The sequence below is a fragment of the Carica papaya genome, chromosome 8 (genome assembly GCF_054855325.1).
Source record: "Carica papaya isolate Zhongbai chromosome 8, ASM5485532v1, whole genome shotgun sequence".
NCBI classification, from domain to species: Eukaryota; Viridiplantae; Streptophyta; class Magnoliopsida; order Brassicales; family Caricaceae; genus Carica; species Carica papaya.
In genome coordinates, this window is record NC_142316.1 from 21,221,983 (window position 1) to 21,249,561 (window position 27,579).

The 27,579-nt window shown below is 45.7% G+C and overlaps 1 non-coding gene and 52 pseudogenes across 1 annotated transcript; all 53 read left to right on the plus strand.

The window, feature by feature from the left end:
* Positions 1 to 176: 176 nt before the first annotated feature.
* LOC148251511 (5S ribosomal RNA) lies at positions 177 to 297 on the plus strand (annotated as a pseudogene).
* Positions 298 to 531: 234 nt separating this feature from the next.
* LOC148251512 (5S ribosomal RNA) lies at positions 532 to 649 on the plus strand (annotated as a pseudogene).
* A 205-nt stretch (positions 650 to 854) lies between these two features.
* On the plus strand, positions 855 to 973 carry LOC148251513 (5S ribosomal RNA; annotated as a pseudogene).
* A 557-nt stretch (positions 974 to 1,530) lies between these two features.
* Positions 1,531 to 1,649, plus strand: LOC148251514 (5S ribosomal RNA; annotated as a pseudogene).
* A 531-nt stretch (positions 1,650 to 2,180) lies between these two features.
* On the plus strand, positions 2,181 to 2,299 carry LOC148251515 (5S ribosomal RNA; annotated as a pseudogene).
* Positions 2,300 to 2,506: 207 nt separating this feature from the next.
* On the plus strand, positions 2,507 to 2,625 carry LOC148251516 (5S ribosomal RNA; annotated as a pseudogene).
* A 208-nt stretch (positions 2,626 to 2,833) lies between these two features.
* On the plus strand, positions 2,834 to 2,952 carry LOC148251517 (5S ribosomal RNA; annotated as a pseudogene).
* Positions 2,953 to 3,506: 554 nt separating this feature from the next.
* Positions 3,507 to 3,626, plus strand: LOC148251518 (5S ribosomal RNA; annotated as a pseudogene).
* A 1,094-nt stretch (positions 3,627 to 4,720) lies between these two features.
* On the plus strand, positions 4,721 to 4,839 carry LOC148251519 (5S ribosomal RNA; annotated as a pseudogene).
* A 207-nt stretch (positions 4,840 to 5,046) lies between these two features.
* On the plus strand, positions 5,047 to 5,165 carry LOC148251520 (5S ribosomal RNA; annotated as a pseudogene).
* Positions 5,166 to 5,725: 560 nt separating this feature from the next.
* Positions 5,726 to 5,844, plus strand: LOC148251521 (5S ribosomal RNA; annotated as a pseudogene).
* Positions 5,845 to 7,054: 1,210 nt separating this feature from the next.
* Positions 7,055 to 7,173, plus strand: LOC148251522 (5S ribosomal RNA; annotated as a pseudogene).
* A 207-nt stretch (positions 7,174 to 7,380) lies between these two features.
* On the plus strand, positions 7,381 to 7,499 carry LOC148251523 (5S ribosomal RNA; annotated as a pseudogene).
* Positions 7,500 to 8,059: 560 nt separating this feature from the next.
* LOC148251524 (5S ribosomal RNA) lies at positions 8,060 to 8,178 on the plus strand (annotated as a pseudogene).
* Positions 8,179 to 8,384: 206 nt separating this feature from the next.
* LOC148251525 (5S ribosomal RNA) lies at positions 8,385 to 8,503 on the plus strand (annotated as a pseudogene).
* A 205-nt stretch (positions 8,504 to 8,708) lies between these two features.
* On the plus strand, positions 8,709 to 8,827 carry LOC148251526 (5S ribosomal RNA; annotated as a pseudogene).
* A 203-nt stretch (positions 8,828 to 9,030) lies between these two features.
* On the plus strand, positions 9,031 to 9,149 carry LOC148251527 (5S ribosomal RNA; annotated as a pseudogene).
* Positions 9,150 to 9,355: 206 nt separating this feature from the next.
* Positions 9,356 to 9,474, plus strand: LOC148251528 (5S ribosomal RNA; annotated as a pseudogene).
* A 206-nt stretch (positions 9,475 to 9,680) lies between these two features.
* LOC148251529 (5S ribosomal RNA) lies at positions 9,681 to 9,799 on the plus strand (annotated as a pseudogene).
* Positions 9,800 to 10,006: 207 nt separating this feature from the next.
* Positions 10,007 to 10,125, plus strand: LOC148251530 (5S ribosomal RNA; annotated as a pseudogene).
* Positions 10,126 to 10,685: 560 nt separating this feature from the next.
* Positions 10,686 to 10,804, plus strand: LOC148251531 (5S ribosomal RNA; annotated as a pseudogene).
* Positions 10,805 to 11,391: 587 nt separating this feature from the next.
* LOC148251532 (5S ribosomal RNA) lies at positions 11,392 to 11,510 on the plus strand (annotated as a pseudogene).
* A 205-nt stretch (positions 11,511 to 11,715) lies between these two features.
* LOC148251533 (5S ribosomal RNA) lies at positions 11,716 to 11,834 on the plus strand (annotated as a pseudogene).
* A 207-nt stretch (positions 11,835 to 12,041) lies between these two features.
* On the plus strand, positions 12,042 to 12,160 carry LOC148251534 (5S ribosomal RNA; annotated as a pseudogene).
* Positions 12,161 to 12,721: 561 nt separating this feature from the next.
* On the plus strand, positions 12,722 to 12,841 carry LOC148251535 (5S ribosomal RNA; annotated as a pseudogene).
* Positions 12,842 to 13,728: 887 nt separating this feature from the next.
* On the plus strand, positions 13,729 to 13,847 carry LOC148251536 (5S ribosomal RNA; annotated as a pseudogene).
* A 206-nt stretch (positions 13,848 to 14,053) lies between these two features.
* On the plus strand, positions 14,054 to 14,172 carry LOC148251537 (5S ribosomal RNA; annotated as a pseudogene).
* A 560-nt stretch (positions 14,173 to 14,732) lies between these two features.
* On the plus strand, positions 14,733 to 14,851 carry LOC148251538 (5S ribosomal RNA; annotated as a pseudogene).
* Positions 14,852 to 15,410: 559 nt separating this feature from the next.
* Positions 15,411 to 15,529, plus strand: LOC148251539 (5S ribosomal RNA; annotated as a pseudogene).
* Positions 15,530 to 15,735: 206 nt separating this feature from the next.
* Positions 15,736 to 15,854, plus strand: LOC148251540 (5S ribosomal RNA; annotated as a pseudogene).
* A 206-nt stretch (positions 15,855 to 16,060) lies between these two features.
* On the plus strand, positions 16,061 to 16,178 carry LOC148251541 (5S ribosomal RNA; annotated as a pseudogene).
* A 207-nt stretch (positions 16,179 to 16,385) lies between these two features.
* Positions 16,386 to 16,504, plus strand: LOC148251542 (5S ribosomal RNA; annotated as a pseudogene).
* Positions 16,505 to 16,711: 207 nt separating this feature from the next.
* On the plus strand, positions 16,712 to 16,830 carry LOC148251543 (5S ribosomal RNA; annotated as a pseudogene).
* A 561-nt stretch (positions 16,831 to 17,391) lies between these two features.
* Positions 17,392 to 17,510, plus strand: LOC148251544 (5S ribosomal RNA; annotated as a pseudogene).
* Positions 17,511 to 17,716: 206 nt separating this feature from the next.
* On the plus strand, positions 17,717 to 17,836 carry LOC148251545 (5S ribosomal RNA; annotated as a pseudogene).
* Positions 17,837 to 18,041: 205 nt separating this feature from the next.
* On the plus strand, positions 18,042 to 18,160 carry LOC148251546 (5S ribosomal RNA; annotated as a pseudogene).
* Positions 18,161 to 18,363: 203 nt separating this feature from the next.
* Positions 18,364 to 18,482, plus strand: LOC148251547 (5S ribosomal RNA; annotated as a pseudogene).
* Positions 18,483 to 18,688: 206 nt separating this feature from the next.
* LOC148251548 (5S ribosomal RNA) lies at positions 18,689 to 18,807 on the plus strand (annotated as a pseudogene).
* Positions 18,808 to 19,367: 560 nt separating this feature from the next.
* On the plus strand, positions 19,368 to 19,486 carry LOC148251549 (5S ribosomal RNA; annotated as a pseudogene).
* A 560-nt stretch (positions 19,487 to 20,046) lies between these two features.
* LOC148251550 (5S ribosomal RNA) lies at positions 20,047 to 20,165 on the plus strand (annotated as a pseudogene).
* A 207-nt stretch (positions 20,166 to 20,372) lies between these two features.
* Positions 20,373 to 20,491, plus strand: LOC148251551 (5S ribosomal RNA; annotated as a pseudogene).
* A 206-nt stretch (positions 20,492 to 20,697) lies between these two features.
* LOC148251552 (5S ribosomal RNA) lies at positions 20,698 to 20,816 on the plus strand (annotated as a pseudogene).
* Positions 20,817 to 21,023: 207 nt separating this feature from the next.
* LOC148251553 (5S ribosomal RNA) lies at positions 21,024 to 21,142 on the plus strand (annotated as a pseudogene).
* Positions 21,143 to 21,348: 206 nt separating this feature from the next.
* Positions 21,349 to 21,467, plus strand: LOC148251554 (5S ribosomal RNA; annotated as a pseudogene).
* A 207-nt stretch (positions 21,468 to 21,674) lies between these two features.
* LOC148251555 (5S ribosomal RNA) lies at positions 21,675 to 21,793 on the plus strand (annotated as a pseudogene).
* Positions 21,794 to 22,000: 207 nt separating this feature from the next.
* On the plus strand, positions 22,001 to 22,119 carry LOC148251556 (5S ribosomal RNA; annotated as a pseudogene).
* Positions 22,120 to 22,679: 560 nt separating this feature from the next.
* LOC148251557 (5S ribosomal RNA) lies at positions 22,680 to 22,798 on the plus strand. The gene has a single exon (XR_015815231.1). It is a non-coding gene; the product is annotated as a 5S ribosomal RNA (ribosomal RNA).
* Positions 22,799 to 23,356: 558 nt separating this feature from the next.
* LOC148251558 (5S ribosomal RNA) lies at positions 23,357 to 23,475 on the plus strand (annotated as a pseudogene).
* A 531-nt stretch (positions 23,476 to 24,006) lies between these two features.
* LOC148251559 (5S ribosomal RNA) lies at positions 24,007 to 24,125 on the plus strand (annotated as a pseudogene).
* Positions 24,126 to 24,685: 560 nt separating this feature from the next.
* Positions 24,686 to 24,804, plus strand: LOC148251560 (5S ribosomal RNA; annotated as a pseudogene).
* Positions 24,805 to 25,009: 205 nt separating this feature from the next.
* LOC148251561 (5S ribosomal RNA) lies at positions 25,010 to 25,123 on the plus strand (annotated as a pseudogene).
* Positions 25,124 to 25,683: 560 nt separating this feature from the next.
* Positions 25,684 to 25,802, plus strand: LOC148251562 (5S ribosomal RNA; annotated as a pseudogene).
* A 1,612-nt stretch (positions 25,803 to 27,414) lies between these two features.
* On the plus strand, positions 27,415 to 27,533 carry LOC148251563 (5S ribosomal RNA; annotated as a pseudogene).
* Positions 27,534 to 27,579: the final 46 nt, after the last annotated feature.

Consider the following 27,579-nt stretch of genomic DNA (forward strand, 5'->3'; position numbering starts at 1 on the left):
TAAGTGCAACACGAGGACTTCCCAGGAGGTCACCCATCCCAGTACTACTCTCGCCCAAGCACACTTAACTGCGGAGTTATGATGGGAGAGATGCAGAGTGCACGCACAAGGAAACAAATGACGGGAGGGGGGATGGAAGGAGAAAGAGTGTATGTATTTGCAGCGCAGAATGAAACATGAGCGATCATACCAGCACAAATGCAACGGATTCTATCAGAACTCCGCAGTTAAGGGTGCTTGGGCGAGAGTAGTACTAGGATGGGTGACCTCCTGCGAAGTCCTTATATTTCACCCATTTTCTTGTGAAGTCCTCGTATTGCACTCATTTTTTTGCAGAAGATTCTTTTGACGTTTCGCGCGACTTGAATTATGGTCCGTAGGTTATATTCGCAAATGTGAGTCACGGTGCCGTTGCATTTTACTTAATATTAGAACGAGAACGGGAGGTGCAGTGCGCATACACAAGGAAACAAATGACGGGAGGGGGAAGAAAGGAGAAGGAGTGTATGTATTTGCAGCGCGAAAATAAACCGGTGCGATCATACCTGCACTAATGCACCGGATCCCATCAGAACTCCGCAGTTAAGTTTGTTTGGGCGAGAGTTGTACTGAATGGGTGACCTCCTTGGAAGTCCTCGTATTGCACCCATTTTTTTTCGGATGGGTCGTTCGACGTTACGCGCGAATGGAATTATGAACCGTTGGTTCATTCGCAAAGGTGAGTCACGGTGCCTGGGCACTTTTCTTTATATTATAACTAGAAAGAGAGATGTAGAGTGCACGCACAAGGAAACAAATGACGAGAGAGGGAAGAAATGAGAAGGAGAGAATGTTTTTGGAGTGCAAAATTAATCAGCTGCGATCATACCAGCACTAATGCACCGGATCCCATAAGAACTCTGTAGTTAAGTGTGCTTGGGCGAGAGTAGTACTCGGATGGGTGACCTCCTGGGAAGTCCTCGTGTTGCACCCATTTTTTTCGGATGGGTCGTTCGACGTTACGTGCGAATGGAATTATTAACCGCTGGTTCATTCGCAAAGGTGTGTCACGGTGCCGGTGCATTTTATTTAATATTAGAACGAGAAGGAGAGATGCAGAGTGCAACGAACACGAAAACATATGACGGGAGGGGGGATGGAAGGAGAAAGAGTGTATGTATTTGCAGCGCAGAAGGAAACATGAGGGATCATACCAGCATTAATGCAACGGATTCTATCAGAACTCCGCAGTTAAGGGTGCTTAGGCGAGAGTAGTACTAGGATGGTTGACCTCCTGCGAAGTCCTTATATTTCACCCATTTTCTTGGGAAGTCCTCGTGTTGCACCCATTTTTTTGCAGATGATTCTTTTGACGTTACCCGCGACTTGAATTATGGTCCGCAGGTTTATTCGAAAATATGAGTCACGACGCCGTGGCATTTTACTTGATATTAGAACGAGAACGGGAGGTGTAGTGCGCACGCACAAGGAAACAAATGACGGGAGGGGGAAGAAAGGAGGAGTGTATGTATGTGCAGCACAAAATTAAACAGGTGCGATCATACCAGTACTTATGCACCGGATCCCATCAGGACTCCGCAGTTAAGTGTGCTTGGGTGAGAGTAGTACTCGGATGGGTGACCATCTGGAAAGTCCTCGTGTTGCACCCATTTTTTTCGGATGGGTCGTTCGACGTTACGCGGGAATGGAATTATGAACCGCTGGTTTATTCGCAAAGGTGAGTCACGGTACCGACGCATTTTACTTGATTTTAGAACGAGAATGAGAGATGCAGAGTGCACGCACAAGGAAGCAAATGACGGGAGGAGGGATGGAAGGAGAAAGAGTGTATGTATTTGCAGCGCAGAATGAAACATGAGAGATCATACCAGCACTAATGCAACGGATTCTATCAGAAGTCTGCAAGTTAAGGGTGCTTGGGCGAGAGTAGTACTAAGATGGGTGACCTCCTGCGAAGTCCTCGTGATGCACCAATTTTTTTTAAAACGGGTCATTCGACGTTACGTGCGACTGAAACTATGGTCCGCTGGGTGATACGCAAATGTGAGTCAAGAAGCAGGGGCATTTTAATCGATATTAGAACGAGAAGGAGAGGTGCAGTGTGAACGCACAAGGAAACAAATGACGGGACGCGGGAGGGAAAGAGAAGGAGTGTATGTATTTTTAGCACGAAATGAAACAAGTGCGATCATACCAGCACAAATGAACCGGATCCCATCAGAACTCCGCAGTTAAGTGTGCTTTGGCGAAAGAAGTACAAGGATGGGTTACCTCTTGGGAAGTTCTCGTATTGCACCAATTTTTTTTTCAGATGGGTCGTTCAACGTTATGCGCGACTGGAACTATGGTCCGCTGGTTTATACGCAAATGTGAGTCAAGAAGCAGTGGCATTTTAATCGATATTAGAACGAGAAGGAGAGGTGAAGTGTGAACGCACAAGGAAACAAATGATGGGAGGGGGGAGAGAAGGAGAAGGAATGTATGCATTTTCAGCAGGAAATGAAACAGTTGCGATCATACTAGCACAAATGCACCAGATCCCATCAGAACTTCGTAGTTAAGTGTGCTTTGGTGAAAGTAGTACAAGGATGGGTTACCTCCTGGGAAGTTCTGTTGTTGCACCTATTTTTTTTTTTCAGATGGGTCGTTCGACGTTACGCGCCACTAGAACTATGGTCCGGTGGTTTATACGCAAATGTGAGTCAAGACGTAGGGGCATTTTAATTGACATTAGAACGAGAAGGAGAGGTAAAGTGTGAACGCACCAGGAAACAAATGACGGGAGGGGGAAGAAAGGAGAAGAAGTGTATGTTATTGCAGCGCAAAATGAAACATGAGCGATCGTACCAGCAATAATGCACCGGATCCCATCAGAACTCCGCAGTTAAGTGTGTTTGGGCGAGAGTTGTACTCGGATTGGTGACCTCCTGGGAATTCCTCGTTTTGCACCCATTTTTTTCGGATGGGTCCTTCGATGTTACGCACTAATGGAATTATGAACTGCTAGTTCATTCGCAAAGGTGAGTCACAGTGCTGGGGCATTTTACTTGATATTAGAATGAGAAGAAGAGATGCAGAGTGCACGCACAAGGAAACAAATGACGGGAGGGGGGATGGAAGGAGAAAGAGTGTATGTATTTGCAGCGCAGAATGAAACATGAGCGATCATACCAGAACTAATGCAATGGATTCTATCAGAATTCCACAAGTTAAGGTTGTTTGGGCGAGAGTAGTACTAGGATGGGTGACCTCCTCCGAAGTCCTTATATCTCACCCATTTTCTTGGGAAGTCCTCGTGTTGCACCCATTTTTTTGCAGAAGATTCTTTCGACGTTTTGCGCGACTTGAATTATGGTCAGCAGGTTTATTCGCAAATGTGAGTCACGGCGCCGTGACATTTTACTTGATATTTGACCGAGAACGGGAGGTGCAGTGCACAAGGAAACAAACGACGGGTGGGGGAAGAAAGGAGATGGAGTGTATGTATTTGCAGCACGAAATTGAAGAGGTGCGATCATACCAGCACAAAAAGCACCGGATCCCATTAGAACTCCGCAGTTAAGTGTGCTTGGGCGATAGTAGTACTCGGATGAGTGACCTCCTGGGAAGTCCTCGTGTTGTACCCATTTTTTTTCGGATGGGTCGTTCGACATTACGCGCGAATTGAATTATGAACTACTGGTTCATTCGCAAAGGTGAGTCACGGTGCCGGGGTGTTTTACTTGAAATTAGAACTAGAAAGAGAGATGCAGAGTGCACGCACAAGGAAACAAATGACGGGAGGGGGGATGGAGGGAGAAAGAGTGTATGTATTTACAGCGGAGAATGAAACATGAGCGATCATACCAGCACTAATGCAACGGATTCTATCAGAACTCCGCAAGTTAAGGGTGTTTGGGCGAGAGTAGTACTAGGATGGGTGACCTCCTGCGAAGTCCTTATATTTCACCCATTTTCTTGGGAATTCCTCGTGTTGCACCCATTTTTTTGCAGATGATTCTTTCGACATTACGCGCGACTTGAATTATGGTCCGGAGGTTTATTCGCAAATGTGAGTCACGGCGCCGTGGCATTTTACTTGATATTAGAGTGAGAACGGGAGGTGCAGTGCGCACACACAAGGAAACAAATGACGGGAGGGGGAAGAAAGGAGAAGAAGTGTATGTATTTGCAGCGCAAAATTAAACAAGTGCGATCATACCAGCACTTATGCACCGGATCCCATCAGGACTCCGCACCGCTGGTTCATTCGCAAAGGTGAGTCACGGTGCCGGGGCTTTTTACTGTATATTAGAACGAGAAAGAGAGATACAGAGTGCACGCACAAGGAAACAAATGACGGGAGGGGGGATGGAAGGAGAAAAAGTGTATGTATTTGCAGCGCAGAATGAAACATGAGCGATCATACCAGCAATAATGCAACAGATTCTATCAGAAGTTCGTAAGTTTATGGTGTTTGGGCGAGAGTAGTACTAGGTTGGGTGACCTCCTGCGAAGTCCTCGTGACGCACCAATTTTTTTTCAGACGGGTTGTTCGACGTTACGCGCGACTGGAACTATGGTCTGCTCTTTTATACGCAAATGTGAATCAAGAAGCAGGGACATTTTAATCGATATTAGAACGAGAAGGAGAGGTGCATTGTGAACGCACAAGGAAACAAATGACGGGAGGGGGGAGGGAAGGAGAAGGAGTGTATGTATTTTCAGCACGAAATGAAACAGGTGTGATCATACCAGCATAAATGCACCGGATCCCATCAGAACTCCGCAGTTAAGTGTGCTTTGGCGAAAGTAGTACAAGGATGGGTTACTTCTTGGGAAGTTCTCGTGTTGCACATATTTTTTTTTTCAGATGGGTTGTTCGATGTTACACGTGATTGGAACTATGGTCCGTTAGTTTATACGCAAATGTGAGTCAAGACGCAGGGGTATTTTAATTGATATTAGAACGAGAAGGAGAGGTGAAGTGTGAACACACCAGGAAACAAATGACGGGAGGGGGAAGAAAGGAGAAGGAGTGTATGTATTTGCAACGCATAATGAAACATGAGTGATCGTACCAGCACTAATGCACCAGATCCCATCAGAACTCCGCAGTTAACTGTGCTTGGGCGAGAGTAGTACTCGGATTGGTGACCTCCTGGGAATTCCTCGTTTTGCACCCATTTATTTTCGGATGGGTCGTTCGACGTTACGCACGAATGGAATTATGAACCGCTGGTTCATTCGCAAAGGTGAGTCATGGTGCCGGGGCATTTTACTTGATATTAGAACGAGAAGGAGACATGTAGAGTGCATGCACAAAAAACAAATGACGGGAGGGGGGATGGAGGGAGAAAGAGTGTATGTATTTACAGCGCAGAACTAAACATGAGCGATCATACCAGAACTAATGCAACGGATTCTATCAGAACTCCACAAGTTAAGGGTGCTTGGGCGAGAGTAGTACTAGGATGGGTGACCTCCTGCGAAGTCCTTATAGTTCACCAATTTTATTGGAAAGTTCTCGTGTTGCACCCATTTTCTTGTAGAAGATTCTTTAGACGTTACGTGCGACTTGAATTATGGTCCGCAGGTTTATTCGCAAATGTGAGTCACGACGCCGTGGTATTTTACTTGATATTTGAACGAGAACGGGAGGTGCAGTGTGCACGCACAAGGAAACAAATGACGGGAGGGGGAAGAAAGGAGAAGGAGTGTATGTATTTACAGCGTAAAATTAAACAAGTGTAATCATACCAGCACAAAAGCACCGGATCCCATCAGAACTCTGCAGTTAAGTGTTCTTGGGCGAGAGTAGTACTCGGATGGGTGACCTCCTAGGAAGTCCTCGTGTTGCAACTATTTTTTTTCAGATGGGTAGTTCGACGTTACGCACGAATGGAATTATGAACCACTGGTTCATTCACAAAGGTGAGTCACGGTGCCGGGGTATTTTACTTGATATTAGAACGAGAAGGAGAGATGCACAGTGCACGCACAAGGAAACAAATGACGGGAGGGGGGATGGAAGGAGAAAGAGTGTATGTATTTGCAGCGCAGAATGAAACATGAGCGATCATACCAGCACTAATGCAACGGATTCTATCAGAACTCCGCAAGTTAAGGTTGCTTGGGCAAGAGTAGTACTAGGATGGGTGACCTCCTGCAAAGTCCTTATATTTCACCCATTTTATTGGGAAGTCCTCGTGTTGTACCCATTTATTTGCAGATGATTCTTTCGACGTTACGCGCGATTTGAATTATGGTCCGCAGGTTTATTCGCAGATGTGAGTCACGGCGCCGTGGCATTTTACTTGATATTAGAACGAGAATGGGAGGTGCAGTGCGCACGCACAAGGAAACAAATGATGGGAGGGGGAAGAAAGGAGAAGGAATGTATGTATTTGTAGCGCGAAATTAAACAGGTGCGATTGTACCAGCACTTATGCACCGGATCCCATCAGGACTCCGCAGTTAAGTGTGCTTTGGCGAGAGTAGTACTCAAATGGGTGACCTCCTGGGTTGTCCACATGTTGCACCCATTTTTTTTCGGATGGGTCATTCGACGTTACGCGGGAATGGAATTATGAACCTTTGGTTCATTCGCAAAAGTGAGTCATGGTGCTGGGGTATTTTACTGTATATTAGAACGAGAAGGAGAGATGCAGAGTGCACGCACAAAGAAACAAATGATGGGAGTGGGGATGGAAGGAGAAAGAGTGTATGTATTTGCGGCGTAGAATGAAACATGAGCTATCATACCAGCACTAATAGAACGGATTCTATCAGAATTCCGCAAGTTAAGGGTGCTTGGGCGAGAGTAGTACTAGGATGGGTGACCTTCTGCGAAGTCCTCATGAAGCACAAATTTTTTTTCAGGTGGGTTGTTCGACGTTACGCGCGACTAGAACTATGGTCCGCTGTTTATACGCAAATGTGAGTCAAGAAGCAGGGGCATTTTAATCAATATTAGAATGAGAAGGAGAGGTGCAGTGTGAACGCACAAGGAAACAAATGACGGTAGGGGGAGGGAAGGAGAAGGAGTGTATGTATTTTCAGCAGGAAATGAAATAGGTGCGATCATACCAGCACAAATGCACCGGATCCCATCAGAACTCCGCAGTTAAGTGTGCTTTGGCGAAAGTAGTACAAGGATGGGTTACCCCCTGTGAAGTTTTCGTGTTGAACACATTTTTTTTTTCAGATGGGCTGTTCGACGTAACGCGCGACTGGAACTATGGTCCATTGGTTTATACGCAAATGTGAGTCAAGATGCAGGGGCATTTTAATTGATATTAGAACGAGAAGGAGATGTGAATTGTGAACGCACGAGGAAATAAATGACAGGAGGGGGAAGAAAGGAGAAGGAGTGTATGTATTTGCAGCGCGAAATTAAACAGGTGCAATTATACCAGCACTAGTGCACCGGATCCCATCAGAACTCCTCAGTTAAGTGTGCTTGGGCGAGAGTAGTACTCGGATGGGTTACCTCTTGGGAAGTCCTCATGTCGCACCAGTTTTTTTTCAAACGGATAGTTTGACGTTACACGCGACTTGAGCTATGGTCCGCTTGTTTATACGCAAATGTGAGTCAAGAAGCAGAGGCATTTTAATCGATATTAGAACGAGAAGGAGAAGTGCACTGTGAACGCACAAGGAAACAAATGATGGGAGGGGGGAGGGAAGGAGAAGGAGTATATGTATTTTCAGCACGAAATGAAACAGGTGCGATTATACCAGCACTAACGCAACGGATTCTATCAGAACTCTGCAGGTAAGGGTGCTTGGGCGAGAGTAGTACTAGGATGGGTTACCTCCTGCGAAGTCTTTATATTTCACCCATTTTCTTATGAAGTCCTCGTATTGCACCCATTTTTTTGCAGATGATTCTTTCAACGTTACGCGCAACTTTAATTATGGTGCGCAGGTTTATTCACAAATGTGAGTCACGGCACCAAAGCATTTTACTTGATATTTGAATAAGAACGAGAGGCGCTGTGCGCACGCACAAGGAAGAAAATGACGGGAGGAGGAAGAAAGGAGAAGGAGTGTACGTATTTGCAGCGTGAAATTAAACAGGTGCGATCATACGAGCAATAAAGCACCGGATCCCATCAGAACTCTGCAGTTAAGTGTGCCTGGGCGAGAGTAGTACTCGGATGAGTGACCTCCTTGGAGGTCCTCATGTCGCACTAATTTTTTTTCACACGGGTCGTTCGACGTTACGCGCAACTGGAATTATGGTCCACTAGTTTATATGCAAATGTGAGTCAAGAAGCAGCGACATTTTAATCGATATTAGAACGAGAAGGAGAGGTGCAGTATGAACGCACAAGGAAACAAATGATGGGAGGGGGGAGGGAAGGAGAAGGAGTGTATGTATTTTCAGCACGAAATGAAACAGGTGCGATCATACCAGTACAAATGCACCGGATCCCATCAGAACTCCACAGTTAAATGTTCTTTGGCGAAAGTAGTACATGGATGGGTTACCACCTGGGAAGTTCTCGTGTTGCACCCTTTTTTTTTCAGATGGGCCGCTCGACGTTACGGGCAACTGGAACAATGGTCTGCTGGTTTATACGCAAATGTGAGTGAAGACGCAAGGGCATTTTAATTGATATTAGAACGAGAATGAGAGGTGAAGCGTGAACGCACCAGGAAACAAATGACGGGAATGGGAAGAAAGGAGAATGAGTGTATTTATTTGCAACGCGAAATGAAACAGGTACGATCATAGCAGCACTAATGCACCGGATCCCATCAGAACTTCGCAGTTAAGTGTGCTTGGGCGAGAGTTGTACTCGGATGGGTGACCTCCTAGGGAGTCCTTATGTTGCACCAATTTTTTTTCGGATGGGTCGTTCGACTTTACGCACGAATGGAATTATGAACCGCTGGTTCATTCGCAAAGGTGAGTCAAGAAGCAGGGGCATTTTAATCGATATCAGAACGAGAAGGAGAGGTGCAGTGTGAACGCACAAGAAAAGAAATAATGGGAGGGGGGAGAGAAGGAGGAGTGTATGTATTTTCAGCACGAAATGAAACAGGTGCGATCATACCAGCACAAATACACTGGATACCATCTGAACTCTGCAGTTAAGTGTGCTTTGGCGAAAGTAGTACAAGGATGGGTTACCTCCTGGGAAGTTCTCGTGTTGTACCCATTTTTTTTCCAGATATGTCGTTCGACTTTACGCGCGACTGGAACTATGACCCGCTGGTTTATACGCAAATGCGAGTTAAGACGCAGAGACATTTTAATTGATATTAGAACGAGAATGGGAGGTGAAGTTTGAACGCACCTGGAAACAAATGACGGGAGGGGGAAGAAAGGACAAGGAGTGTATGTATTTGCAGTGCGCAATTAAACAGGTGCAATCATACCAGCACTAACGAACCAGATCCCATCAGAACTCCGCAGTTAAGTTTGCTTGGTTGAGAGTAGTACTCGGATGGGTGACCTCCTGGGAAGTCCTCGTGTCGCACAAATTTTTTTTCAGACGGATCGTTCGACGTTACGCGCGACTGGAACTATGGTCCGCTGGTTTATACGCAAATATGAGTAAAGAAACAGGAGCATTTTAATCGATATTAGAACGAGAAAGAGAGATGCAGTGTGAACGCACACGGAAAAAAATGATGGGAGGGGGGAGGGAAAGAGAAAGAGTGTATGTATTTTTAGCACGAAATGAAATAGGTGCGATCATACCAGCACAAATTCACTGGATCCCATTAGAACTCCTCAGTTAAGTGTGCTTTAGCGAAAGTAGTACAATGATGGGTTACCTCCTCGGAAGTTCTCGTGTTGCACCCATTTTTTTTTCAGAACGTTCGTTCGACATTAAGCGCGACTGGAACTATGGTCCGCTGGTTTTTACGCAAATGTGAGTCAAGATGCAGGGGCATGTTAATTGATATTAGAAACGAGAAAGAGAGGTGAAGTGTGAACGCACTAGGAAATAAATGACTGGAGGGAGAAGAAAGGAGAAGGAGTGTATGTATTTGCAGCGCGAAATGAAACAGGTGCGATCACACCAGCACTAATGCAACGGATCCCATCAGAACTCTACAGTTAAGTTTGCTTGGGCGAGAGTAGTACTCGGATGGGTGATCTCCTGGGAAGTCCTCGTGTTGCATCCATTTTTTTTCGGATGGGTCGTTTGATGTTACGCGCGAATAAAATTATGAACCGCTGGTTCATTCGCATAGGTGAGTCACGGTGCCGGGGCATTTTACTTGATATTAGAAAGAGAAGGAGAGATGCAGAGTGCACGCACAAGGAAAGAAATGACGCGAGGGGGGATGGAAGGAGAAATAGTGTATGTATTTGCAGCGCAGAATGAAACTTGAGCTATCATACCAGCACTAATGCAATGGATTCTATCAGAACTCCGTAGTTAAGGGTGCTTGCGCGAGAGTTGTACTAGGATGGGTGACCTCCTACGAAATCCTTATATTTCACCCATTTTCTTGGGAAGTCCTCGTGTTGCACCCATTTTTTTGCAGATGATTCTTTCGACATTACGCGCGACTTCAATTATGGTCCGCAGGTTTATTCACAAATGTAAGTCACAGTACCGTGGCATTTTACTTGATATTAGAACGAGAACGGGAGGTGCAGTGCGCACGCACAAGGAAAAAAATGACGGGAGGGGGAAGAAAGGAGAAGGAGTGCATCTATTTGCAGCGCGAAATTAAACAGGTGCGATCATACAAGCACTAATGCACCAGATCCCATTAGAACTCTGCAGTTAATGGTTTTTGGGTGAGAGTAGTACTAGGATGGGTGACCTCCTGCGAAGTCCTTATATTTCACCCATTTTCTTGGGATGTCCTCATGTTGCACCATTTTTTTTGCAGATGATTCTTTCGACGTTACGCGCGACTTGAATTATGGTCCGCAAGTTTTTTCGCAAATGTGAGTCACGGCGTCGTGGCATTTTACTTGATATTAGAACGAGAAGGAGAGATGCAGAGTGCACGTACAAGGAAACAAATGATAGGAGGGGGGATGGAAGGAGAAAGAGTGTATGTATTTACAGCGCAAAATGAAACATGAGCGATCTTACCAGCACTAATGCAACGGATTCTATCAAAACTCCACAGTTAAGGGTGCTTGGGCGAGAGTAGTACTAGGACGGGTGACCTCCTGCGAAGTCCTTATATTTCACCCATTTTATTGGGAAGTCCTCGTGTTGCACCCATTTTTTTGCAGATGATTCTTTCGACGTTACGCGCGACTTGAATTATGGTCTGCAGGTTTATTCACAAAGATGAGTCACGGCGCCGTGGAATTTTACTTGATATATTAACGAGAACGGGAGGTGCAATGCGCACGCACAAAGAAACAAATGGCGGGAGGGGAAAGAAAGGAGGAGTGTATGTATTTGCAGCGCAAAATTAAACAGGTGCGAACATTCCAGCACTAATGCACCATATCCCATCAGAACTCCGTTGTTAAGTGTGTTTGGTCGAGAGTAGTACTCGGATGGTTGACCTCCTGGGAAGTCCTCGTGTCGCACTAATTTTTTTCAGACAGATCGTTCGACGTTATGCGCGACTGGAACTATTATCCGCTGGTTTATACTCAAATGTGAGTCAAGAAGCAGGGGCATTTTAATCGATATTAGAACGAGAAGGAAAGGTGCAGTGTGAACGCACAAGAAAACAAATGATGGGAGGGGGGAGGGAAGGAGAAGGAGTGTATGTATTTTTAGCACGAAATGAAACAGGTGCGATCATACCAGCACAAATACACCGGATCCCATCAGAACTCCGCAGTTAAGTGTGCTTTGGCGAAAGTAGTACAAGAATGGGTTATATTTTGGGAAGTTCTCGTGTTGCACCCATTTTTTTTTCAGATGTGTCGCTCGACGTTACGCGCGACTGGAACTATGGTCCGCTGGTTTATACGCAAATTTGAGTCAAGACACAGGGGCATTTTAATTGATATTAGAACGAGAAGGAGAGGTGAAGTGAGAACACACCAGGAAACAAATGAAGGGAGGGGTTAAGAAATGAGAAGGAGTGTATGTATTCATAGCGCGAAATGAAACAGTTGGGATCATACCAGCACTAATGCACCAGATCCCATCAGAACTCCGCAGCTAAGTGTGCTTGGGCGATAGTAGTACTCAGATGGGTGACCTCCTGGGAAGTCCTCATGTTGCACCCATTCCTTTTCGAATGGGCCGTTCGACGTTACGCGCGAATCGAATTATGAACCGCTGGTTCATTCACAAAGGTGAGCCACGGTGCCGGGACATTTTGCTTGATATTAGAACGAAAAGGAGAGATGCAGAGTGCACGCACAAGGAAACAAATGACGGGAGGGGGGATGGAAGGAGAAAGAGTGTATGTATTTGCATCACAGAATGAAACATGAGCGATCATACCAGCACTAATGCAACGGATTCTATCAGAACTCCGCAAGTTAAGGGTGCTTGGGCGAGAGTAGTACTATTATGGGTGACCTCCTGCGAAGTCCTTATATTTCACCCATTTTCTTGGGAAGTTCTCGTGTTGCACCCATTTTTTTGAAGATGATTCTTTCGACGTTGCACACGACTTGAATTATGGTCCACAGGTTTATTCGCAAATGTGAGTCATGGCGTCGTGACATTTTACTTGATATTATAACGAGAACGAGAGGTGCAGTGCGCACGCACAAGGAAACAAATGACGGGAGGGGGAAGAAAGGAGAAGGAGTGTATGTATTTGCAGCGCGAAATTAAACAGGTGCGATCGTACCAGCCCTAATGCACCGGATCCCATAAGAAACTCCACAGTTAAGTTTGCTTGGGCGAGAGTAGTACTCGGATGGGTGACCTTTTGGGAAGTCCTCGTGTCGCACCAAATTTTTTTCCGATGGGTCGTTCGACGTTACGCGCGAATGGAATTATGAACCGCTGGTTCATTCGTAAAGGTGAGTCACGGTGTCGGGGCATTTTACTTGATATTAGAACGAGAATGAGAGATGCAGAGTGCACGCACAAGGAAACAAATGACGGGAGGCGGGATGGAAGGAGAAAGAGTGTATGTATCTGAAGCGCAGAATGAAACATGAGCGATCATACAAGCATTAATGCATCGGATTGTATCAGAACTTCGCAAGTTAAGGGTGCATGGGCGAGAGTAGTACTAGGATGGGTGACCTCCTTCAAAGTCCTTATATTTCACCCATTTTCTTGGGAAGTCCTCGTGTTACACCCATTTTTTTCCAGATGATTCTTTCGACGTTACACGCGACTTGAATTATGGTCTGCAGGTTTATTTGCAAATGTGAGTCACGGTGCCGTGGCATTTTACTTGATATTAGAACGAGAACGGGAGGTGCAGTGCGCACGCACAAGGAAACAAATGACGGGAGGGGGAAGAAAGGAGAAGGAGTGTATGTATTTGCAGCGCAAAATTAAACAGGTGCAATCATACCAGCACAAATGCACCAGATCCGATAAGAAACTACGTAGTTATGTGTGCTTGGGCGAGAGCAGTACTCAGATGGGTGACCTCCTGGGAAGTCTTCGTGTCGCACCAATTTTTTTTCAGACGGGTCGTTCAACTTTACGCGCGACTGGAGTTATGGTCCGCTGGTTTATACCCAAATGTGAGTCAAGAAGCAGGTGCATTTTAATCGATATTAGGACGAGACGGAGAGGTGCAGGGTGAATGCACAAGGAAACAAATGATGGGAGGGGTGAGGGAAGGAGAAAGAGTGTATGTATTTTCAGCGCGAAATGAAACAGGTGCGATCATACCAGCACAAATGCACCGGATCCCATCAGTACTCCGTAGTTAAGTGTGCTTTGGCGAAAGTAGTATAAGGATGGGTTACCTCCTGGGAAGTTCTCGAGTTGCACCCATTTTTTTTTTCAGATGGGTCGTTCGACTTTACGCGCGACTGGAGTTATGGTCCGCTGGTTTATACCCAAATGTGAGTCAAGAAGCAGGTGCATTTTAATCGATATTAGAACGAGAAGGATAGATGAAGTATGAACGCACCCGGAAACAAATGACGGAAGGGGGAAGAAAGGAGAAGGAGTGTATGTATTTGCAGCGAAAATTAAACAGGTGCGATCATACCAGCACTAATGCACCGGATCCCATCAGAACTCCACACTTAAGTGTGCTTGGGCAAGAGTAGAACTCGGATGGGTGACCTCCTGGGATGTCCTCGTGTTGCACCCGTATTTTTTTGGAGGGGACGTTCAACGTTACGCGCAAAAGGAATTATGGACCGCTAGTTCATTCGCAAAGGTGAGTGACGGTGCCGGGTCATTTTACTTAATATTAGAACAAAAAGGAGAGATGCAGAGTGCAAGCACAAGGGAATAAATGACGGGAGGGGGGATTGAAGCAGAAAGAGTGTATGTATTTGCAGCGCATAATGAAACATGAGCAATCATGCAAGCACAAATGCAACGGATTTTATCAGAACTCCGCAGTTAAGGGTGCTTGGGTGAGAGTAGTACTAGAATGGGTGGTTTCTTGCGAAGTCCTTATATTTCACCCATTTTCTTGGGAAGTCCTCGTGTTGCACCCATTTTTTTGCAGATGATTCTTTCGACGTTACGCGCGACTTAAATTATTGAACACAGGTTTATTTGCAAATGTGAGTCACTGCACCAGGGCATTTTACTTGATATTAGAACGAGAACAGGAGGTACAGTGCGCACGCACAAGGAAACAAATGACGGGAGGGGGAAGAAAGGAGAAGGAATTTATGTATTTTCCACGAGAAATTAAATAGGTGCGATCATACCAGCAGTATTGCACCGGATCCCATCAGAACTCCGTAGTTAAGTGCGCTTGGGCGAGAGTAGTACTAGGATGGGTGACCTCCTGGGAAGTCCTCGCGTCGCACTAATTTTTTTTCAGATGAGTCGTTCGACGTTACGCGCGACTGGTACTAGGGTCCGCTAGTTTATACGCAAATGTTAGTCAAGAAGCTGGGGCATTTTAATCGATATTAGAACGAGAAGGAGAGGTGCAGTGTGAACGCAAAAGGAAACAAATGATGGGAGGGGGAGTGAAGGAGAAGAAGTGTATGTATTTTAGGCACGAAATAAAACAGGTGCGATCATACCAGCACTAATGCAACGGATTCTATCAGAACTCCGCAGGTAAGGGTACTTGGGCGAGAGTAGTACTAGGATGGGTTACCTCCTGCCAAGTCCTTATATTTCACCCATTTTCTTAAGAAGTCTTCGTGTTGCACCCATTCTTTTGCCGATAATTATTTCGATGTTATGCGCGACTTGAATTATGGTCCGTAGGTTTATTCGCAAATGTGAGTCACGGCGCCATGGAATTTTACTTGATATATTAACGAGAACGGGAGGTGCAGTGCGCACACACAAGGAAACAAATGACGGGAGGGGGAAGAAAGGAGAAGGGGTGTATGTATTTGCAGCGCGAAATTAAACCGGTACGATCATACCAGCATTAATGCACCGGATCCCATCAGAACTCTGTAGTTAAGTGTGCTTGGGCGAAAGTAGTACTCGGATGCGTGACCTCCTAGGAAGTCCTCGTGTTGCACCAATTTTTTTTGTAGATAATTATTTCGACGTTACGCGCGACTTGAATTATGATCCGCAGATTTATTATCAAATGTTAGTCACGGCGCCGTGGGATTTTACTATATATTTGAATGATAACGGGAGGTGCAGTGCGCACGCACAAGGAAACAAATGACGGGAGGGGGAAGAAAGGAGAAGGAGAGTATCTATTTGCAGCGCGAAATTAAATAGGTGTGATCATACCAGCACTAATGCACCGGATCCCATTAGAACTCCGCAGATAAGTGTGCTTGGGCGAGACTAGTACTCGGATGGGTGACCTCTTAGGAAGTCCTCGTGTCGCACCAATTTTTTTTCAGACGGGTCGTTCGATGTAACGCACGATTGGAACTATGGTCCGCTGGTTTATACGCAAACGTGAGTCAAGAAACATGGGCATTTTAATTGATATTAGATCGAGAAGGAGAGGTGCAGTGTGAGCGCACAAGGAAACAAATGATGGGAGGGGGGAGGGAAGGAGAAGGAGTGTATGTATTTTCAGTACGAAATGAAACAAGTGCGATCATACCAATGCCAATGCACCGGATCCCATCAGAACTCCGCAGTTAAGTGTGCTTTGGCGAAAGTAGTAAAAGATGGGTTACCACCTGGGAAGCTCTCGTGTTGCACCTATTTTTTTTTTCAGATGGGTCGTTCGACGTTACGCGCGACTAGAACTATGGTCCGCTAGTTTATACGAATATGTGAGTCAAGACGCAAGGGTATTTTATTTGATATTAGAACGAGAAGGAGAGGTGAAGTGTGAACGCACCAGGAAACAATTGACGGGAGGGGGAAGAAAGGAGAAGGAGTGTATATATTTACTGCGCGAAATGAAACAGTTGCTATCATATTGGCACTAATACATCTGATCCCATCAGAACTCCGCAGTTAAGTGTGCTTGGGCGAGATTAGTACTCGGATGGGTGACCTCCTGGGGAGTTCTCGTGTTGCACCAATTATTTTTTCGGATGGGTCATTCGACGTTACGCGCGAATGGAATTATGAACCGCTGGTTCATTCGCAAAGGTGAGTCAAGAAGCATTGGCATTTTTATCGATATTACAACGAGAAGGAGAGGTGCAGTGTGAACGCACAAGGAAACAAATGATGGGAGGGGGGAGAGAAGGAGAAGGAGTGTATGCATTTTCAGCACGAAATGAAATAGGTGCGATTATACAAGCACAAATGCACCAGATCCCATCAGAACTCCGCAGTTAAGTGTGCTTTGGCGAAAGTAGTACAAGGATGGATTACCTCCTGGGAAGTTCTCGTGTTGCACCCATTTTTTTTTCGGATGGGTCGTTTGACGTTACGCGCGAATGGAATTATGAACCGCTGGTTCATTTGCAAAGGTGTGTCACGGTGCCGGTTCATTTTACTTGATATTAGAAAGAGAAGGAGAGATGCAGAGTACACGCACAAGGAAACAAATGATGGGAGGGGGGATGGAAGGAGAAAGAGTGTATGTATTCGCTGTGCAGAATGAAACATAAGGGATCATACCAGCATTAATGCAACGGATTCTATCAGAACTCCGAAGTTAAGGGTGCTTGGGCGAGAGTAGTACTAGGATGGGTGACCTCCTGCGAAGTCCTTATATTTCACCCATTTTCTTGGGAAGTCCTCGTGTTGCACCCATTTTTTTATAGATGATTCTTTCGAAGTTACGCGCAACTTGAATTATGGTCCGCAGGTTTATTCTCAAATGTGAGTCACGGCGCTGTGGCATTTTACTTGATATTATAACGAGAACGGGAAGAGCAGTGCGCACGCACAAGGAAACAAATGACGGGAGGGGGAAGAAAGGAGAAGGAGTGTATGTATTTGCAGCGCAAAAACAAACAGTTGCGATCATACCAGCATTTATGCACCGGATCCCATCAGGACTCTGCAGTTAAGTGTGCTTGGGTGAGAGTAGTACTCAGATGGGTGACCTCTTGGGAAGTCCTCGTGTTGTGCCCATTTTTTTTCGGATGGGTCGTTCGACGTTACGCGGGAATGGAATTATGAACCGCTGGTTCATTCGCAAAGGTGAGTCACGGTTCCGGGGCATTTTATTTGATATTAGAACGAGAAGGAGAGATGCAGAGTGCACGCACAATGAAACAAATGACGGGAGGTGGGATGGAAGGAGAAAGAGTGTATGTATTTGCAGCGCAGAATGAAACATGAGCGATCATACCAGCACTAATGCAACGGATTCTTTCAGAACTCCGCAAGTTAAGGGTGCTTGGGCGAGAGTAGTACTAGGATGGGTGACCTCCTGCGAAGTCCTCGTGATGCACCAATTTTTTTCAGACGGGTCGATCGACGTTACGCGCGACTGGAACTATGGTCCGCTGGTTTATACACAAATATGAGTCAAGAAGCAGAGGCATCGTAATTAATATTATAACGAGAAGGAGAGGTGCAGTGTGAACGCACAAGGAAACAAATGACGGGAGGGGAGAGGGAAGGAGAAGGAGTATATGTATTTTCAGCACGGAATGAAACAGGTGCGATCATACCAGCACAAATGCACCGGATCCCATCAGAACTCCGCAGTTAAGTGTGCTTTGGCGAAAGTACTACAAGGATGGGTTACCTCCTGGGAAGTTCTCGTGTTGCACCCATTTTTTTTCAGGTGTGTTTGACGTTTCGCACGACTGGAACTATGATCCGCTGATTTATACGCAAATGTGAGTCAAGAAGTAGGGGCATTTTAATCAATATTAGAACGAGAATGAGAGGTGCAGTGTGAACGCACATGGAAACAAATGATGGGAGGGGGGAGAGAAGGAGAAGGAGTGTATGTATTTTCAGCACGAAATGAAACAGGTGCGATCATATCAGCACAAATGCTCCGGATCCCATCAGAACTCCGCAGTTAAGTGTGCTTTGGTGAAAGTAGTACAAGGATGGGTTACCTCCTGGGAAGTTCTCTTGTTGCACCCATTTTTTTTTTAGATGGGTCGTTCGATGTTACGCGCCACTATAACTATGGCTCGCTGGATTATACGTAAATGTGAGTTAAGACGCAGGGGTATTTTAATTGATATTAGAACGAGAAGGACAGGTGAAGTGTGAACGCACCAGGAAACAAATGACGGGAGGGGGAAGAAAGGAGAAGGAATGTATGTATTTGCAGCGCAAAATGAAACATAAGCGATCGTACCAGCACTAATGCACCGGATCCCATCAGAACTCCGCAGTTAAGTGTGCTTGGGCGAAAGTAGTACTCGGATGGGTGTACTCCTCGGAAGTCCTCGTGTTGCACCTATTTTTTTCGGATGGGTCATTCGACGTTACGCGCGAATGGAATTATGAACCGCTGGTTCATTCGCAAAGGTGAGTCACGGTACTGGGGCATTTTACTTGATATTAGAACGAGAAGGAGAGATGCAGAGTGCACGCACAAGGAAACAAATGACGGGAGGGGGGATAAAAGGAGAAATAGTGTATGTATTTGCAGCGCAGAATGAAACATTAGCGATCATACCAGCATTAATGCAACGGATTCTATCAGAACTCCGCAAGTTAAGGGTGCTTGGGCGAGAGTAGTACTAGGATGGGTGACCTCCTGCGAAGTCCTTATATTTCACCTATTTTCTTGGGAAGTACTCGTGTTGCACCCATTTTTTTGAAGATGATTCTTTCGACATTACCCGCGACTTGAATTATGGTCCGCAGGTTTATTCGCATATGTGAGTCACAGTGCCGTGCCATTTTTCTTGATATTAGAACGAGAACGGGAGGTGTAGTGCGCACGCACAAGGAAACAAATGACGGGAGGGGGAGCAAAGGAGAAGGAGTGTATGTATTTGCAGCGCAAAATTAAACAGGTGCGATCATACCAGCACTTATGCACCGGATCCCATCAGGACTCCGCAGTTAAGTGTGCTTTGGCGAGTGTAGTACTCAGATGGGTGACCTCCTAGGAAGTCCTCGTGTTGCACCTACTTTTTTTCGGATGGGTCGTTCGACGTTATACAGGAATGGAATTATGAACCGCTGGTTCATTTGCAAAGGTGAGTCACGGTGCTAGGCTTTTTATTTGATATTAGACCGAGAAGAAGAGATGCAGAGTGCACGCACAACGAAACAAATGATGGTAGGGGGGATGAAAAGAGAAAGAATGTATGTATTTGCAGCGCAGAATGAAACATGAGCGATCATACTAGCACTAATGCAACGGATTCTATCAGAACTATGCAAGTTAAGGGTTCTTGGGCGAGAGTAGCACTAGGATGGGTGACCTCCTGCGAAGTCCTTATATGTCACCCATTTTATTGAGGAGTTCTCGTGTTGCACCTATTTTTTTGCAGATGATTCTTTCGATATTACGCGTGACTTGAATTATAATCTGCAGGTTTATTCGCAAATGTGAATCACAGCGCTATGGCATTTTACTTGATATTAGAACGAGAACGGGAGGTGCATTGTGCACGCACAAGGAAACAAATGACAGAAGGGGGAAGAAAGGAGAAGGATTATATGTATTTGCAGCGCGAAATTAAATAGGTGCGATCATACCAGCACTAATGCACCGGATATCATCAGAACTCCGTAGTTAAGTGTGCTTGGGCGAGAGTAGTTCTTGGATCGGTGACCTCCTGGGAAGTCCTCGTGTCGTACCAATTTTTTTTTCAGACGGGTCGTTCGACGTTATGCGCGACTGGAACTATCGTCAACTGGTTTATACGCAAATGTGAGTCAAGAAGAAGGGGCATTTGAATCGATATTAGAACGAGAATGAGAGGTGTAGAGTGAACGCACAAGGAAACAAATGATGGGAGGGGGGAGAGAAGGAAAAGGAGTGTATATATTTTCAGCACAAAATGAAACAGGTGCGATCATACCAGCACAAATGCACCGGATCCCATCAGTACTCCGCAGTTAAGTGTGCTTTGGTGAAAGTAGTACAAGGATGAGTTACCTCCTGGGAAGTTCTCGTGTTGCACCCATTTTATTTTCAGATGGGTCATTCGATGTTACGCGCGACTAGAACTATGGTCTGCTGGTTTATACGCAAATGTGAGTCAAGACGCAGGGGCATTTTTACTGACATTAGAACGAGAAGGAGAGGTGAAGCGTGAACGCACCAAGAAACAAATGACGGGAGGGGGAAGAAAGGAGAAGGAGTGTATTTATTTACATCGCGAAATGAAACAGGTACGATCATACCAGCACTAATGCACCGGATCCCATCAGAATTACGCAGTTTAGTGTGCTTGGGCGAGAGTAGTACTCGGATGGGTGACCTCCTAGGGAGTTCTCGTGTTGCACCAATTGTTTTTTCGGATGGGTCATTCGACGTTACGCGCGAATGGAATTATGAACCGCTGGTTCATTCGCAAAGGTGAGTCAAGAAGCATTGGCATTTTAATCGATATTAGAACGAGAAAGAGAGGTGCTGTGTGAACGCACAAGGAAACAAATGATGGGAGGGGGGAGAGAAGGAGAAGGAGTGTATGCATTTTCAGCACGAAATGAAACAGGTGCGATTATACAAGTACAAATGCACCAGATCCCATCAGAACTCCGCAGTTAAGTGTGCTTTGGCGAAAGTAGTACAAGGATGGATTACCTTCTGGGAAGTTCTCGTGTTGCACCCATTTTTTTTTTGGATGGGTCGTTCGACGTTACGCGCGAATGGAATTATGAACCGCTGGTTTAAACGCAAATATGAGTCAAGACGCAAGGGCATTTTAATTGATATTAGAACGAGAACGGGAGGTGAAGTTTGAACGCACCAGGAAACAAATGACGGGAGGGGGAAGAAATGACATGGAGTGTATATATTTGCAGCGTGCAATTAAAGAGGTACGATCATATCAGAACTAATGCACCAGATCCCATCAAAACTCCGCAGTTAAGTTTGCTTGGGTGAGAGTAGTACTCGGATGGGTGACCTCCTGGGAAGTCCTCGTGTCGCACTAACTTTTTTTCAGATGGGTCGTTTGACGTTACGCGCGACTGGAACTATTCTCCGCAGGTTTATACACAAATATGAGTCAAGAAGTAGGAGCATTTTAATCGATATTAGAACGAGAAGGAGAGGTGCAGTGTGAATGCATAAGGAAAAAAAATTATGGGAGAGGGGAGGGAAGGAGAAGGAGTGTATGTATTTTCAGCACGAAATGAAACAGGTGCGATCATACCAGCACAAATGTACCAGATCCCATCAGATCTCCGCAGTTAAGTGTGCTTTGGCGAAAGTAGCACAAGGATGAGTTACCTCTTGGGAAGTTCTCGTGTTGCACCCATCTTTTTTTTCAGATGGGTCGTTCTACGTTACGCGCGACTGGAACTATGGTCCGCTGGTTTATACGCAAATATGAGTCAAGACGCAGGGGTATTTTAATTGATATTAGAACGCGAAGAAGAGGTGAAGTGTGAACGCACTAGGAAACAAATGACGGGAGGGGGAAGAAAGGAGAAGGAGTGTATGTATTTGTAGCGCGAAATGACACAGGTGCGATCATACCAGCACTTATGCACCAGATCCCATCAGAACTCTACAGATAAGTGTGCTTGGGCGAGAGTAGTACTCGGATGGGTGACTTCCTGGGAAGTCCTCGTGTTGCAACAATTTTTTTTCGGATGGGTCGTTCGACGTTACGCACGAATGGAATTATGAACTGCTGGTTCATTCGCAAAGGTGAGTCACGGTACTGGGGTATTTTACTTGATATTAGAACGAGAAGGAGAGATGCAGTGTGCACGCACAAGGAAACAAATGACGGAAGGGGGGATGGAAGGAGAAAGAGTGTATGTATTTGCAGCGCAGAATGAAACATGAGCGATCATACCAGAAGTAATGCAACGGATTCTATCAGAACTCCCCAAGTTAAGGTTACATGGGCGAGGGTAGTACTAGGATGGGTGACCTCCTGCGAAGTCCTTACATTTCACCCATTTTGTTGGGAAGTTCTCGTGTTGACCCATTTTTTTGTAGATGATTCTTTCGACGTTGCGCGCGACTTGAATTATGATTCGCAGGTTTATTCGCAAATGTGAGTCACCGCGCCGTGGCATTTTACTTAATATTAAAACGAAAACGGGAGGTGCAGTGCGCACGCACAAGGAAACAAATGACGGGAGGGGGAAGAAAGGAGAAGGACTGTATGTATTTGTAGCGCGAAATTAAACAGGTGCGATCATACCAGCACTAAAGCACTGGATCCCATCAGAACTCCGCAGTTAAGTGTGCTTGGGTGAGAGTAGTACTCGGATGGGTGACCTCCTGCGAAGTCCTCATGTTGCACCCATTCTTTTTCGGATGGGTCGTTCGATGATACGCGCGAATGGAATTATGAACCGCTGGTTCATTCGCAAAGGTGAGTCACGGTGCAGGGGCATTTTACTTGATATTAGAACGAGAAAGAGAAATGCAGAGTGCACGCACAAGGAAATAAATGACGGCAGGTGGGATAGAACGAGAAAGAGTGTATGTATTTGCAGCGCAGAATGAAACATGAGCAATCATACCTGCACTAATGCAACGGATTCTATCAGAACTCCCCAAGTTGAGGTTGCTTGGGCGAGGGCAGTACTAGGATGAGTGACCTCCTGCGAAGTCCTTATATTTCACCCATTTTCTTGTGAAGTCCTCGTGTTGCACCCATTTTTTTGCAGATGATTTTTTCGACATTACATGCAACTTTAATTATGGTCCGCAAGTTTATTCGCAAATGTGAGTCATGACGCCGTGGCATTTTACTTGATATTAGAACGAGAACGGGAGGTGCAGTGCGCACGCACAAGGAAAAAAATGACGGGAGGGGGAAGAAAGGAGGAGTGTATGTATTTACAGCGCGAAATTAAACAGGTGCGATCAAACCAGCACTAATTCACCGGATCCCATTAGAACTCTGCAGCTAAGAGTGCTTCGGTGAGAGTAGTACTTGGATGGGTGACCTTCTGGGAAGTACTCGTGTCGCACCAATTTTTTTTCAAACGGGTCGTTCGATGTTACGCGCGACTGGAGCTATGGTCCGTTGGTTTATACGCAAATGTGAGTTAAGAAGCAGGGGCATTTTAATCGATATTAGAACGAGAGGGAGAGGTGCAGTGCGAACGCACAAGGAAACAAATGATGGGAAGGGGGAGAGAAGGAGAAGGAGTGTATGTATTTTCAGCACGAAATGAAACAGGTGCGATCTTACCAGCACAAATGTACCAGATCCCATTAGAACTCCGCAGGTAAGTGTTCTTTGGCGAAAGTAGTACAAGCATGGGTTACCTCCTAGGAAGTTCTCGTGTTGCACCCTTTTTTTTTTCAAATGGGTCGTTCGATGTTACGCGCGACTGGAACTATTGTCCGCTGGTCTATACGCAAATATGAGTCAAGACGCAGGGGCATTTTAATTGATATTAGGACGAGAAGGAGAGGTGAAGTGTGAATGCACCCGGAAATAAATGACGGGATGGGGCAGAAAGAAAAAGGAGTGTATGTATTTGTAGAGCGAAATGAAACAGGTGGGATCATACCAGCACTAATGCACCGTATGCCATCAGAGCTCCGCAGTTAAGTGTGCTTGGGCGAGAGGAGTACTCGGATGGGTGACCTCCTGGGAAGTCCTCGTGTTGCACCCATTTATTTTCTGATGGGTCGTTCGAAGTTACGCGCGAATGGAATTATGAACCGTTGGTTCATTCGCAAAGGTGAGTCTTGGTGCTGGGGCATTTTACTTGATATTAGAACGAGAAGGAGAGATGCAGAGTGCACGCACAAGGAAACAAATGACGGGAGGGGGGATGGAAGGAAAAAGAGTGTATGTATTTGCAGCGCAGAGTGAAACATGAGCGATCATACCATCACTAATGCAACGGATTCTTTCAGAACTCCGCGGTTAAGGGTGCTTGGGCGAGAGTAGTACTAGGATGGGTGACCTCCTGCGAAGTCCTTATATTTCACCCATTTTCTTGGGAAGTCCTCGTATTGCACCCATTTTTTTGCAGATAATTCTTTCAACGTTACGCGCGACTTGAATTATGGTCCGCAGGTTTATTCGCAAATGTGAGTCACGGCGCCATGGCATTTTACTTGATATTTGAACGAGAACAGGAGGTGCAGTGCGCACGCTCAAGTAAACAAATGACGGGAGGGGAAAGAAAAGAGAAGGATTGTATGTATTTGAGGCGGGAAATTAAACAGGTGCGATCATACCAGCACTAATGCACTGGATCCCATCAGAACATCGCAGTTAAATGTGCTTGGGCGAGAGTAGTACCCGAATGGGAGACCTCCTGGGAAGTACTCGTGTCGCACCAATTATTTTTCAGACGGGTCGTTCGACGTTACGCGCGACTGGAACTATGATTCGCTGGTTTATACAGAAATGTGAGTCAAGAAGCAGGGGCATTTTATTCGATATTAGAACGAGAAGAAGAGGTGTTGTATGAACACACCAGGAAACAAATGACGGGAGGGGGATGAAAGGAGAAGGAGTGTATGTATTTGCAGCGCGAAATGAAACAGGTGCGATCATACCAGTGCTAATGCACCGGATCGGAACTCCACAGTTAAGTGTGCTTGGGCGAGAGTAGTACTCGGATGGGTGACCTCCAGGGAAGTCCTTGTGTTGCACCATTTTTTTTCGAATGGGTCGTTCGACGTTACGCGCGAATGGAATTATGAACCGCTGGTTCATTCGCAATGGTGAGTCACGGTGCCAGGGCATATTACTTCATATTAGAATGAGAAGGAGAGATGTAGAGTGCACGCACAAGGAAACAAATGACAGGAGGGGGGATAGAAGGAGAAAGAGTGTATGTATTTGCAGCGCAGAATGAAACATTAGCGATCATACCAGCACTAATGCAACAGATTCTATCAGAACTCCGCAAGTTAAGGGTGCTTGGGCGAGAGTAGTACTAGGATGGGTGACCTCCTGCGAAGTCCTTATATTTCACCCATTTTCTTGGGAAGTCCTAGTGTTGCACCCATTTTTTTACAGATGATTCTTTCGACGTTACTCGCAACTTGAATTATGGTCTGCAGGTTTATTCGCAAATGTGAGTCACGGCACCGTGGCATTTTACTTGATATTAAAACGAGAACGGGAGGTGCAGTGCGCACGCACAGGGAAACAAATGAGGGGAGGGGGAAGAAAGGAGAAGGAGTGTATGTATTTGCAGCGCAAAATTAAACAGGTGCGATCATACCAGCACTTATGCAACGAATCCCATCAGGACTCCGCAGTTAAGTGTGCTTTGGCGAGAGTAGTACTCAGATGGGTGACCTCCTGGGAAGTCCTCGTGTTGCCACTATTTGTTTTCGGATGGGTCGTTCAACGTTACGCGGGAATGGAATTATGAACCGCTGGTTCATTCACAAAAGTGAGTCACGGTGCCGGGGCATTTTACTGTATATTAGAATGAGAAGGAGAGATGCAGAGTGCACACACAAGGAAACAAATGACGGGAGGGGGGATGGAAGGAGAAAGAGTGTATGTATTTGCAGCGCAGAATGAAACATGAGTGATCATACCAGCACTAATGCAACGGATTTTATCAGAACTCCGGTGCTTAGGCAAGAGTAGTACTAGGATGGGTGACCTCCTGCGAAGTCCTTATATTTCACCCATTTTCTTGGAAAGTCCACGTGTTGCACCGATTTTTTTGCAGATGATTCTTTCGACATTACGCGCGACTTGAATTATGGTCCGTAGGTTTATTCGCAAATGTGAGACACTGGCCCGTGGCATTTTACTTGATATTAGAATGAGAATGGGAGGTGCAATGCGCACGCACAAGGAAACAAATGACGGGAGGGGGAGGAAAGGAGAAGGAGTGTATGTATTTGCAGCGCGAAATTAAACAGGTGCGATCAGACCAGCACAAATGCATCAGATCCCATCAGAACTCCGCAGCTAAGGTTTCTTGGGCGAGAGTAGTACTAGGATGGGTGACCTCCTGCGAAGTCCTTATATTTTATCCGTTTTCTTGGGAAGTACTCGTGTTGCACCCATTTTTGTGAAGAGGATTCTTTCGACGTTACGCGTGACTTGAATTATGGTCCGCAGGTTTATTCACAAATATGAGTCACGGTGCCGTTGCATTTTACTTGATATTAGAACGAGAAGGGGAGGTGCAGTACGCACGCACAAGGAAACAAATGACAGGAGTGGGAAGAAAGGAGAACGAGTGTATGTATTTACAGCAAGAAATTAAACAGGTGTGATCGTACTAGCACTAATGCAACGGATTCTATCAGAACTCCGTTGTTAAGGGTTCTTGGGAAAGGGTAGTACTAGGATGGGTGACCTCCTGTGAAGTCCTTATATTTCACCCATTTTCTTGGGAAGTCCTCGTATTGCACCAATTTTCTTGCAGATGATTCTTTCGACGTTACGCGCGACTTGAATTATGGTCAGCAGGTTTATTCGCAAATGTGAGTCAGGGCGCCGTGGCATTTTGCTTGATATTTGAACTAGAACGGGAGGTGCAGTGCGCACGCACAAGGAAACAAATGACGGGAGGGGGAAGAAGAGAAGGATTGTATGTATTTGCAGCGCAGAATGAAACATGAGCGATCATACCAGCACTAATGCAACAGATTCTATCAGAACTCCACGGTTAAGGGTGCTTGGGCGAGAGTAGTACTAGGATGGGTGACTTCTTGCAAAGTCCTTATATTTCACCCATTTTCTTGGGAAGTCTTCGTGTTGCACCCATTTTTTTTGCAGATGATTCTTTCGACGTTACGCGCGACTTGAATTGTGGAATGCAGGTTTATTCGCAAATGTGAGTCACGGCACCGGGGCATTTTACTTGATATTAGAACGAGAACAGGAGGTGCAATGCGCACACACAAGGAAACAAATGACAGGAAGGGGAAGAAAGGAGAAGGATTTTATGTATTTGCCGCGAGAAATTAAATAGGTGCGATCATACCAGCACTAATGCACCGGATCCCATCAGAACTCCACAGTTAAGTGTGCTTGGGCGATAGTAGTACTCGAATGGGTGACCTCCTAGGAAGTCCTCGTGTCGCACAAATTTTTTTTCAGACGGGTCGTTCGACGTTACGCGCGACTGGTACTAG